Raw genomic sequence first — 13,819 nt, forward strand, 5'->3', positions numbered from 1 at the left:
CCGAGTGCAAAGGCATTGTTTCCGCAGCCCGCGCGGCTCCAGTCGCCGCCAGGGGGCGCCGGGAGCCGCTCGGGAGTGTCCAGCACCGCCACGCGCGGCGTCCGGCTTTGACCTGCCGGGTTCCGAGGCTCCCGGAGCCTCCGGAGTCCGCATCGCACCTGCGCCACCCAACGTCGATCTCGGCCTGCGCAGGCTGCGACCTGGAGTCGCGCACCACTCCCTTTCCATTCAGCCATTTTTTTTTCTTTTTTCGCGCCCGGCCAAGCGCGTGTCCGCGTGACAGGCCCGTCCACGAGACCAGATGATTGAGGGGGAACAGGAAAATAACCTCCCGCGGAGGCCAGGACGCGAGCAAAGACCTCTGGTTGTGTGAGAGCCACACGGACGCCAATGCTGGGTGCCAGTCCCGGCGCGCCTCCCCAGTCGGGGTCGCTGTGCCACCGCGGAGAGATGCGCGCACGCGGTGCAGCCCGGCTGCTGCGCCTTCACTCAGCGCACTCTTCTGCGCTCCTGGTTGGCCCTCGGGCCTAGGGGCCTCCTCAGAGCCTTGCCACCTAGCAAAAGCCAACAAAGGCTTTTGCTTTTACAAATGGAGAGCCCGTGCCTACCCCCCCCCCCCGCCGCCCCGTCCATTCAGTACTAGCCCGTTTTAGGAACGGAAACTGTAATCACCCAAACCCAGGGTAAGCAGTGGTGGGTGCTCGCTCCTCTGAGGGCTGAAGTATTGAGCTGGGCAATCCGCTTAAAGGGGGCTGCCCATGAGTCCTTGGTGATGGAGTTGGCCATCTTCCCCCCACTCCGTGCCCCCCCCCCAACGAAATCCCACCCAAATGCTGCAGGCCTTAAGAAGACCTTCGACCATCCGCGTTCTGGATTTGGCCCCGCTTCCCTGCTTGAGTGTTGCCTGTAGTCAAGGCACTGAAGATTGCCCAGGCACAACCTTCCCGCCAGTGTCGCCGGAACCACTGTGCTGTGCTCGTTACAAGTTTCTGGGCAGGCAGGGCCCTCCCTGTCGTGATCAGAGGTTCAGTCCTGTGGCTGGGGTCTCTAAGCCGGGGCTGGCAGGCCCTGCACCTGCGCGGTATGCGAGGAGAGCTGGGGAAATGGCGCCGCCCAGGGAGTGTGAGCCAGAGGGGGGAGAACCACGTGTACAACATGCCGGTTTCTTGACTCTCAAAACCCAGCACGGGCTACGGAGGGGCAGTCTTGAATTGGAAACAAGCTTCTGAGCCCCCCAAAGACGGTAGCACTGATCGCCCTTCCTTTCGACTGGAAAGCTTGCGTTTCGACGCTCCTTACTAAAACGCACGGCCTCTCAGGCTTTGAGCCTTGATGGCAGCCAAGTCCCGAGTCGGGAGGACACAGGTACAAGGGCAGGGCGGGAGCAGGCTGGGAAGCAGCGGGAAGGACGATCCGCGTCGACGCTAAGAGGCTGCACTAACACACTGGCTGAGGACACCGCGTCTCCTGAAATCCTCACTGCCACCCGACAGGTGGGTGTGGGTGTTATCATTTTGCAAGTAAGTAGTCACGGGGACACTGGACACGAGGGGTTAAGTAACTGGAACCGGGTCACACTGCGAAGTATAGCTGCTGGTATTACGCGTGCCGCCGCTGGGTGCAGTTCTGGCCCGGACGGCCTTTGGGGACACGTCCAGACCTGTTGGGTGTCTCCAACAGCGTCGTCGCTTGGCTGTCATCCGCGCACAGGCCGGCCGGATGGGTGACGTCACCCCTCGTTCTAGGGACCCGGGCCTTCCCGGCTCCTGGCTTGACCTAGGGGCGCGCTAGTCCCAGCATCTTTCCGTGGGATTCGCGGCAGCCATCTGGGGGCGCCATTTCTCAAAACAGAGGGTCCCGCTAGGGTTGCAATTCCGCTTCCAGCGCGCTGTTGAGGTTCTGAGATCTTTTGCGTTTTTAGAAGTTGGCTGTGAGGCTGGCTTTTTTAGTGTGTGTGTGGGGGGGAGAGATTAGCTTGTTGTTTCGCCTTTGGCCTTCCCTCAGCTCGCGCTCAAGAGCGAGGACGCGGACTGCGGCTAGACGCGAAGCTGGTCGCCGCACGCGCACGCGGGGCAGGTGCCAGCCGCTTCCCCGCTGCTTACCGCAAGGGATCCGACGCGGATTTCCAGTACCGAGGTCCCGGCCTGCGACGCGGGGGCCCTAGCCTCGAATTTTAAGAAAACTAGAGAGTCGATTCGGAGGACCAACAGTTCACCGACTGCTAATCCAAATTCTTGCATCTCTCTGCTTCTTTCAGGTTTCAAGGGGCCGGGGGGGGGGGCCCATTTGGAGCTAAAAAAGCAAACGAAGGGTCTAGGGAGGTTCAGACTCGGTGCCCTCTTTTCGCCAGGAGGGGAGAAGTGGCTGAGGAAGGGCGAGGAAGGTGCCATGGAGATCACGACTTTGGAGGGCGCTGTGCCAGAGCCCTGGCTCAGGGCGCTGTGCGACGGTTCCCCGGGGGTGAAGCAGCAGCCGTCCCCGGCCTGGCGGAGAAGGAGGCGGCCCCGGGAGAGCTGTAATTGCTCGAGTCACTGTGAGCTCTCTGGTTGGTGGGTCCAAAGCTAGTGTGACCTCCACCCCCCCCTCCGCCCCCCGCACCAAGTTTAAGAGGCCTCTTTGAAGCAAGTACAGCGAGCTTGCTCTTTGAGAAAGGCCTGAAGGCAGTGGATGGATACTTTTGGAGCTCAGTAGAATGATTAAAAACAGGCGCTCCAAAATGATAAAAACAAAACAAAAAACAAAACAAAAACCAATCAACCAAACAAAAACCAGTTTCACTCCCAGTGATCATCTCCTACTGCAACACATCATTTTCTTGCTCTTCCTCAGCCGCATTCGTGTTTTGGTCAAACACCGGTTTGGGATGGATTGAGATAGATGTTTTATAGTATACTTTTCTCAGGCACAACATGGAGGCAGTCTGTGGTTGGTGCTTTGGGAGACACTCAGTTTTGTTTCTTTTATTGTTACCTCAATGAGAAAATGGCCCTAGACATTTGGGGAGAAAGAATGGAGCTAGGGCATGGCATATCCTACTTGCATCCCTGGACTGCTTCTGCTTCAAAACCAAAACCAAAAACCAAGAACAAACCCCACCCAACAAAATACCTGGGGGCAGCTCAGTGACACAGATCTCTGGGAAGGAAATTCCGTTTGTTGAGTGTGCATGTCCTTCCCAGCAGCCTTTTGTTCACAGGATAAGGTCTCAGATTTGCTGGACCAATAGTAATTCCTTGGTCTTTGGGGTTCAAAACTTTGAAATTTCTGTCAACTGTGTACACTTAGTTCATTAGGCACTCTTATAATTAAACAAATATTTATTGAGCACCTCATATATGCAAGGAGCTCTGCTGGATACTTTCCCTTTCCTCTTCTCTGTCCCTTTCTTTCCAATTTTCCTGTCTCTTTCTGGGGTCCCAGCAGTTTATTGCTCACTGATGTGTTGCAACTGCTGATGAGATTCTTGAAATGAAGCATCTCCTAATTGCTCACATTAGGAAATCCTGAATGGAAATAGCAAAATCCCAAGGCCATTCATAGAAGGCGGTCCAGAAGCCCCACAGTTTCTCTGGGAAGAAAGTCCTGCTCCATTGTCTGATTTGAACAGCAGGGGTCACTGGCTAAGCTGGTGTTTCACTCTGGTGGGAATTTATTGCCATCAGATAAGAGCACAAAGTCAATACAATAAAGCCTGTTGGCTCTCAAGCACCAGATGGAATCTGTGTTCCTGCACACATGTACAGTCTTTCCAGAGACAAACCCCAGAATAAAAAGCCCTTTGTCATTCTTACTGAACTGACTTTAGGGACACCTTTCTATACTCTGTATTTCGTTCGGGTCCTTATCATGGTAGATTTTTATGCTGCCCAAACTAAGAAATTTATCAGATTCATTAAAGTGATTCATTCTTTTATGACATACTCAGTTTCAGTAAACCACAGGTATTCGCAGCAACAAATAAATCTGTAAATTAGAAAGAACATTTGTTTTTGGTTGATTTAGTGTAACCTGTAATTTCGAACTATAGTGTTCAGCATACACAGACTCAGCCCTCTGACTGAGTTCATTGGCACTAAATGTTAACAAAGTTTCATTAGTAAGCCTAATATTTCTTAATAGTTTATAAATTTCCAGTGGTACAGTGGGGAGTGAAATATTGCAGAGAAATAACATTTCCAAATGTTAAATTGGGTTTCTGGTAGGTGGCCAGTCTGTGAAGTGTCTAGTGATCATCTTGGCCATGTTGTCCAGAGCTTTGCTGTTTTCTGTTAGTTTCCTTGAAATCTTAATTAATTAAAGAAATTCATAACAAGTTCTGCCCTGGAAGAAAATAAGGAAGAAAAGAGTGCTTTTATGAGTACATTTAACTTATTATTATTTGTACTAGTTCAGAAACCTTTTTCCATGTCCAAGTTTGTCTGGATTAGAGCTTCAAAATGAACAAGATTATCTAAGGTTTTCTATTATCAGTTCTTCCCTGAAATAAATACTGAAAACATGTCTTTAATTCCCTTTTGTTTGGTATTATTAAGTTGAAAATTTTTACTTGTTATGCTGGTTATGGTTCCATTCAGAGGAGTGGAGCGGAGTGGGGGAGGGGAAGATTAGGGAGGGGAGAGATCAAGCTTGCTTGTACACAGCCTCAAAGCCAGATTTCCTTCACTTGGGAATCACCCCCCCCCCCCCCCCCCCGCCCGAAAAGATGTACTGTTTCCTATGATATTCTAGTGGTATCTGAAAGACCTGAACAGGGAGTCCCTGGCATAATTTCTGTGGAATGTTATCATGTCACCACGGGGAAGGACAAATATTCTGTGCTGCTCTTCTCTTTAACCGTAGATGATGTAATTAGCAGCCTAATGCCTTAATGAAGGAATTTCTCAAGTTCCTTGGGGTTTAATTCCATCCATCCAATCAAAAGATTATTGGGCCTCTACCCTACACTGTGGGGGTTATCAAAAGGTCCTTGCATGTAAGGGGTTTATGGTTTAGTATTTGTAGGTAAAAATAAAATTCCCACTTCTCTGCATTTAGCTTAAGGGTGAAGATGGCACATATTTCTGAGGGTAAAGACTTTTTCCCACTACATTTGGATAAAGGGATTTTTCTCATAGAGCAAAATATGTGTTGCTGGGGAAAGGAATAACAAGGCCTAGGCATTTGAAGGTCATGTCTGAGAAACTTAGTCGCTTTTTGAATTGTGATAGAATATAGTCTTTTATATTCATACGTCTTATTAGAAAGCAGACAATCAGAAAATCCTTCTGTAAAAATCTTGAGAGATCTGTTCTTTGCCCTCGTTTAAGACCAGCTTAAACTAACAAAGGGATTAAATTCTGTCTAGTTTATAAATTTACTTTCAGAGAACAATATTCAGTGTCTTAAAAACCCTAAACTGTAATTGATACATGGGAAATTCTCATTAACCACCAGATAAATGATGTATTTTTCATAGTTGCATTTCCCAAATCAACAGCAGACAAATGACTAGAAGACTGCAGGGAATGGATTGAAAATTAAATCAAGTTAAAATGAAACTTTCATTTTCACTCATGAATTGATTTCCTCCCCAAAATGTTTCTTTGTTGTTTACAAAAGTGATCCATGTAAAATATTCAGGCAAAACAAAATTATAAAGGGGAAAGTCAAAATCTTTTTAATTTCACTGCTTATATTTACAGAAAAAAGTGAAAAATAGTTGTATTCTTTTAACTTAAGAGAAAATGAATATACAAAGCTTTAAATGACACACACTATTTGTAACAGCTTTCCATATGTCAAGAAACGGAGGTTTAGGTTTTAATAAATTACTTCTGAATGTAGTATTTGAACCATATTTAATTTCATGAGTGGATTCCCCTGTATTGATGTTTCCTCTCCAGGTTCTTACCGGTTCGTAAGTGGCACTGCTTTTGTAGTGGCTGAGTTATGCATATCATGATTAAGATGGGTTTGGGCAAGCACCTCATTGTCCAGATTTCTCTCAACAGGAAAGTTTGATCATAATTTGTTCTGCCATTCGGACAGGTTGGCCACAACTCAGAGACTGTATTTCTTGTTTTTCTCAATGTGCTATTTCCCATATCAACTTGGTTGAAAAAAGGAATTTTAGATTTGCAATGAAAAAAAGCAATTGAGCTTTTCTCCTTTCCTCTTAACCTCAAAAATGGCGTGGTTAGAATTTGAGAAGGGTTAGCTCTTATTTTTCTGAACCATTTTTTCCCATTCATGTATTTCAAGTATCCCTTTGTGCAGAGAAGAATGTACTTTGGGAAGCAGAATTTTTTGGTTCTTGGAGAACATACTTGGAAGGCTCATTTCTGCCTACAGTGAGGTTGATTGACAGGGAAGGTGGGGAAATGTTGAGTCCATAGCTGAAGGTTATTGCTCCATGATTTTATGTTGTCTGGGAGAGGAATGTGTTCACTCTCAGGTGGGTGTAGTCTTGGAAGGGGAGTGTCAGAATAGACCCGACAGACTCATACGTGTAGTGGTCCTTTTGTTCACATACTGTGTGCCCATGAGACCTCTCCTAAGGATCTTCATGCTGACATGAAATAGCTGGAAACTCTTTTGTATATTGTGTCTATCTATGTTCTGCTTCCAGAATTATTTTAGCTAAAGTAGATTTTTGATTTACAAGATATAATGGGCCGTTTTTTATGTGCAAGGATGATCTGATCGAATATTGATCATTAAGATGTATGCCATCCCTTGCTGTTATAGATGTAGAGGGCATTAACACTGATTTATGCAAATTATTTTTCCCAGTTCTCCTTCTAACCACACATTAGTAATCATTTTTTTTAAGATGGTCAAGTTAAAATGATGTTTGGCCATTGGCAGAGTAAGTTGACTGGTTTACTCAGGGAATTACATCTTCAGAACTGGGCCTCAGTATGACGAAAATCATGGATAACATATAATACTGTATCAGTCAGGATGGGCTAGGTAACAATCATCACCAAACAACAGAAGTTTGTCTCATATGAATGCAAAGTTTGCTGTGGGTTGGGGTGGGCTTCCAGGGCAGCTGTTTTTCCAGCTTAGCATTCTCAGCTGCTTTATTTTATGGTACTTTCATATCAAGATGTGCTCCCGTAATCACTTAGCAGACAGAGAGGGCTGGTGAATCCATTACTAGAAGTTAAATACTTCCTTTGGGAAGTGATGCATATCACTTTCGCTCACATTTTATTGGCCAAAATCAGTAAGAAGGCCACCCCGAACTTCAGAGGGGTAGGAGTGCCATCATGCCCTCTGGCTGGAAATGGAGAAGAACTGGATATTAGGGAACAGTAGTAATGCCTACCACATAAAAATACACGTTTCATGTCTAATTCCATGCTTTGTATGGTGCTTAAGCTACTATTGCTGATCGTAATTGTCAAGTAATGAGTAAATGGGGTAAGGATTATAGATTGATATGCTGTAAGTTTGGCTTAGTGAAAAATATTGATATTTGGCAAATTATCACCTGAATCTTCTGTATGGTTATACTTTGATTTGTATCAGAGCAGACTCTATATGACATTTAGCTAGGTGATGATCTGATTCCCCCACATTTGTAACTGGCTTTATCAACTAACATTAAAGAAATAAAAATAGTTCACTGTTAGGAGATGTAGAGAAATAGAAAGCTGTTCCCTGGAACTGAGAAGCCTGAGCTGATGGGTCCTATGCCAGTTCTTCTACATTTCTAATTGGCAATATTAATGATCTTCTATAGGTATTTCCCTTAGGACGGCCGTAGGAAATAAGAGCATTACCTGAAGCCCATACTGAAGGAAATATGCTTAAGAATGTGTTTACATTATGTAGCCAAGGAAGAAAGTACATACAGCATGTAACCTGGGAGAGTAAAACCTTCTTTTTTAAGAAAGAAAGTGACTTTCTGAGTTAATTTCTTTTAATAAAATAAAATCTTTGAGCAAACTGAAATGTGTTGGGGCTATAGCCAGAAGTCCACACTGATGGTATATTTTGTATAACATGCATTACTGTTCTTCATGTGTTAGGTTTTTTTTTTTTTTAATTTTAAGGTGATCCAGCTATGAAAATATGTTCAATGAAATGTAAATTGCCAGGAAATTAGATAAAGACTGTAGATTGAGGGAAGAAAGATAAAGGAACCCTTTAAGCTATTTTGATGCTCTTGTTTTCCATGGAAGAAGGAATGCCAAAAAGAGGAAGAACAGGCTTCGAGACCCCCCGGGGGAGGGGAGCCAGTTTTTTTTGTCACAGAGGGGCAAATGAAGATTGCAGATGTTTTCTTATATTCTTTTCTTCAGTATTGTCGCAACCGAAGAAAGCAAATCCCGAGGTTTAATTTGAGATAGATATTCGCTTCTAGGTGATATCAGCTTCTTCCAGGCTAACAGTAAAAACTCACGCCACATGGGGTTTGAATCTGACTTCATGGCTTTCTAGCTGTGAGATTCTCGACAAATTACCTAAACTCTCTGTGCCTCAGTTTTGTCACCAATTGGGATCCTAATGCACTGAGTAAGGGTGAAAGGAGTAGAGTACTTAGAAATATAGAATAAGTACTTAATGTAAGTGCTATGTCTTATTTTTATTCTACTAGGTAGTCATTAGTTCATCATGTCAGCCAACTCCACCCACAAAGGCTTCCTCTGGAAACTTACCACTTATCTCGTAGATGTAATGAAGTGTGAAGAGACTTGCCCAGGTCACAAATAAAGCCCCAAATCACCAGGAGAGGTGGAGTGCCACTCAGCTGTGAAGGACTGGGCCAGAAACGAACTCGCCACCATCATCCCAGAAAGGGGAAAACAAATCTGACTTACACTTTACGCACATTAAAAAGAAAAGTGGTCTCACTAAATTGGAAAAAGATCCAATTATTTAAAAAATGTGTTACTGTCATTGGAATTTGAATTTTAAATCGAAATTATATTACAACATAGATGACAAGTAGTTGAAATATTAACTGAGGGAAACAGTTTTGGCACTCCAAGAAAAACCCTTGTAATTAATCTTCACTGGTAATCTCCTCAGAGTAACCATTACTAATTAGAAACATGCTTTGTCAAGCCATCCAGATTCTAAGCCTGATGATGGCAGGAGTATATTTTTTTGTACCGCCACAGCCCCAAGACTAAGTGGTACGTTTTGCATGCAGCAAGTGTATAATCAGTGTAGTTTGTTGCTACTCTGAGTGAGAGCTAAACATAAAATTATACATTTAAAGCAAACACAGAACAGAAGGAGTTCCTGGAATGGAGCCATTCTCCTTTCCAATCACATGCAGTCGTTGAGAGACAATCCAAGTGGAAATAGGGAATTTGGTTCTGACCAGGGTGAGCCACAACATCTGGAGTCTGGCCCTCCACCCCAGACCTTGACCTTCTCCTTCAAAAACAGTAGACAGATAGTGCTCATAGAAAGATGATTCAAACAGCATACGCGTGTAACCGTGTAAATTCGACGAGGGCAATGTGACTAGTGTTTTGCTGATGGGTTCATACTGAGTGTCATTCTCAGCATAAAGACATTTAAATCTCTTTGGGTACAGATGCTATAGTTATCAGCTTTTCCATTCCTGTCTGTACTGCACGTGCTGATCAACGTGGTTCTACTAATCAGTTTCCTAGTCTCGTAGAAGGCTAACATGCTTAGAGGTGTTATTTTATTATGTGATTAACACTTTGTGTTACTTTTTAAAAATTGTGGTAAAATATTTATAACAAAATGTACCATTTTAACCCTGTTTAAGCGTACAGTTCAGTGGCATTAAGTACATTTGTTAGTCTTTTAATTAGAGTGCTATTCACGTCTGGGGAGTGTACTGCTCCTTAGCACTTTTACCGAAGAGGGGTACAGAAAAGCAGGGACACCCTGATCATTTCATGGGCTCTCTTAGCAGCAGCTTTGTGAAATGATTTGGTGGATAGGAAATAAAGTTTATTGACCAAAATAAAAATGTTGTCTTAACAACAGCCATTGTTCTTGCTCTTCTTTTCCCTCAACAGATTTGGTTAGACTGGCTATGAACTTAATGCAGATTATGGTTCCCCAAGCTGAGTTGAATCTTCACAACCATCAAGAGTAGACACAGCTCTGCTTACTCTTGAGCCTGTCAGGAGATTCTAGAATGCTGCTTTCTCGTGGTTACTGCGGCTGTTCAAAGACCATCACACGTCTCTGTGACCCTGACAGTAAAGACAAGGGGACATCACCCTCCTGCTTCTCACCTGGAAAGACAACTGCCAGTCCATTTCCTCCCATTCGGTAAGATCCTATCAGTCCCTCAAATTCCATTTCACTTTTTTGTGTTTTTTTTTTTTAATTTTTTTATTTTTAATGATTTTTTATTATATTATGTTAGTTACCATACAGTACAAATTCCGTTTCAAATACTCATCTCCAAAAAGTAGGGAAAAGTTGATGGCAGCAGTAAGAGACCATTAAGGAGAACGAGAGGAGCCAAATGAAGCAGGAGCCAGAGGGAGTCAAGTAAAAGCATTGAAAAACATTTGTTTTAGTTTTAATTTCTAGATAAGAGACCCCAAAGTATATTTGACCATGGGAGTGATAGCTCTCTTCCATGGAGAAACTGATGTTTGTAGAGAAAAATAATAGAATTGAAGTGTTGGAAAAGACGTTTGAGTTCAGCTAGTCTCTTCTCCTTCCCAGTATGATGTCTCTGATAGGGTTTCAGCTCATTTTCTCCCTGAACACAAAGAGTGATGGGGAACTCACTCCTAAGCTCTTTTTCAAGACCATCAATTCCCCTCACCATCTCTTGCATTCATCAAGCAATTCTGATATAGGGAAGGATGCTGTATTAGTTTGATAGGGCTGCCATAGCAAAATACTACAGACTTGGTGGCTTAAGCAATAGGAATTTATCTTCTGGAGGCTGGAAGTCCAAGATCAAGGTGGCAGCAGGTTTGGTTTCTCAAGGCTTCTCTCTTTGGCATGAGATGGCTGCCCCTTTGCTGCCTCTTCACGTGGCTGTCCCTGTGCATGTGCACCCATGAGTTCTCGGCCTCATCTTATAACACTAGTCATAGTGGGTTAGGCCCCACCCTGACGCCCTCATTTTATTTAATCACCTCTTGAAAAACCATATTTGATCAGGAGCTCTTGAAGGACAGGAATCCTGCCTTCTCCATCTTGGGCTGCCAGAGTCTAGCACAGTACCTAGCACTTGGTACTCAAATGAATCCCAACCAAATGAACTGAAAGGCATCTCTTTATTCATTGGGCTCTCCTGTTGAAAGCCAAAGCAGGATTGGATCAAAATGTTTGGAGAAACGTGAGAGAACATCCTCATGATGGTACTTGGACACGTCAGTACTTTTGCTCCTTTGAAACTGAGATGATTTGCCATGTGGTTGAGCACCTGATCCCATCAGGTAGGTCTTAAATGTATGACTGTCTTTTGAGATTTTATACCTACCACTAAGGTGATGAGTTTTCACTGCAGTTGAAGGGCATTCATATTGGAAACAGGTGCCAACTGGACTGTGATGGTTTCTCATTTCCAAACAGCTGGGGTACAGATAATTGCAGATATTTGATAAAGCCAGCAAGTTCACTCTACATGGTTCAATGAACTACTCTTTCTATTCTGTGTAGACAAATGTTACCACGATTTCTTTATGATCTTTGGGCAGGTTATTATATTCTAGATTACTTATATTCAATGAGGCATACTCTTTCATCATTATTATTATTCCTTTGCCCTTCTCATTTAATGATATTTACAAGCTCTTAGGTGTAATAGGTTCTTATTTAGCAGAATATTTGTCCCGCTTTGGTTAACGATGCATTGCTGTTTCACCCATCATTGACTGCTCAGTTGGTGGAGTCTGCTTCTGGCTTCCCTGTTTCTCATTATGTACACTTTTTTTCTAATGTCACAGATGCCCCCTTATGTGGGGACACTTTCATTTTCTTTCTTTGCTTCTGCTTCTGTTCTGATGTTCCTTCTTATTTTTTATATCACTATTAATTTTGAAAGGTCAATTGTTAAGAATATGTCTACCTCCATAAAATAAATATTTCAAAGCATATATTATTTTCATGTTCACGACCAGTTTTTTTTTTTTTCTTTTGGACCTACTTAGGTGAATATGGAGGATAAAGATTTTCCTTATTCGGCAAAATATAATGGTGATTACTCTCCTTGGCCTTTGAATATCACACATCTAGGGATAAGAAAGTAGTCCTCTATGACTGAGTATAAGGCCTAAATACATTCATATCCTGCATTCTTGCTTTAAGCCGTAGGAAATTAGGTTAGTGATCAAGAGAATGATTGGCAGTCATGGGAACACTTCACTTGTTATTTATGCAGTAGTTATGTGATCGTTTTAGTATTATATCCTGTGTGGCTTGTGGTTCATGGATCAGACTGCCTAATCCCTGAGCCACAAGGGACATCTGTGAATCCACCGTCCAGTTCCTAAACTAAAGGCACACGGGCAAAGAGACCATTTATTATGCACAGATCCTTACACAAATTAGCAGATGAAACTTATTCGGATATAGAGAAAGATTGATGTGGGGGGTATCAAAAAATGACATCCATTTCCATAAACACTTTATAAGATTAAAAAATGAGGCAAACCTTATTGGATGCGAAAATAAATAATTATGAAAAATAAAAATAGTGACAGGCTAGTAAACCTACAACAGTGAAATTTCTTTTGCCAAAAGAATAGGAAATCCTCAACAGAAATATTAGAAAAGCATGTAAGTAATCCTACTTTAGGGAATAAACAAGTAATGATGACCAATGTTTTATTCAACAGAACTACATAGAATTAAAATAATAATTTAAAATAGTTTCTCCATATGGAACTCACTTGACTATCAGTCTTTCAGAAAATACTCAGAATAATACTTTGCTAATATTTTTGTACAAATTTGTACATTTCTAACTTTTTACACCTTTACCCACTCTGAGTATACAAAATGTGTATATTTTTCTTTTCTTTTTTAAAAAAAGATTTTACTTATTCATTTGACAGAAAGAGAGGGCACAAACAGGGGGAGTGGCAGGCAGAGGGAGAGGGAGAAGCAGGCTCCCCACGGAGCAGGGAGCCCAGCACGGGGCTCCATCCCAGGACCCTGGGATCATGACCTGAGCCGAAGTCAGATGCTTAACCAACTGAGCCACCCAGGCACCCCGAAATGTGTGTATTTTTCTTAGTGAAAACTGATAACGTGGTAATTATTATAAACTTTCATATTATCAAAATTTCATTTTACTGAAGTTCTGCAAGATTGGGATCTTGTTGGATTTAGTTGAGGAGAATGCAGGTAAGGGTATGTGATGGGTGGTGTGGAGGGCGCCATCAAGAGAAAGAATAAACACTTTCTTCCTGTAATCTCCTCGTTAAATCTTGTTTCTGTTATGTAACCGAATACTGACATTCGACCGTTGTATTCTTGAGACCCTGGCTGTTGATTACCAGGCTCCTGTGAGGAGTTTTCTGGGTGTTTGCTGTGATAGTTAAGAGACAACAACAACAATGGGGACTCCTGCAACAACACTGCGACCACGTGAATCTTGTAAGAAACTTGTGGCACCTCCCAGTGGACTGAAGAACAGGTTTCCCCCCTCTGTCCCATGAGGTGATGAGATGGGGACATTTTCAAAGGGGATAGGCCACCAAGATCAGGCCTCCCAGTGAGTTACTTCACTCCTGAGAAATGTCAGCAAGTTATTAAGCAATTTTCTTTTTTTACAAGGAAAATTCCAGTTTTCCGTTCCTGGCTTGTTTTACACATCTCACTTGGCGACATCATGTTTAGCTCAGGCTCACGAGGGCCGCCACTGCAC

This window comes from Ursus americanus, chromosome 13 (assembly GCF_024610735.1).
Source record: "Ursus americanus isolate L20-20 chromosome 13, mUrsAme1.1.p, whole genome shotgun sequence".
NCBI lineage: Eukaryota > Metazoa > Chordata > Mammalia > Carnivora > Ursidae > Ursus > Ursus americanus.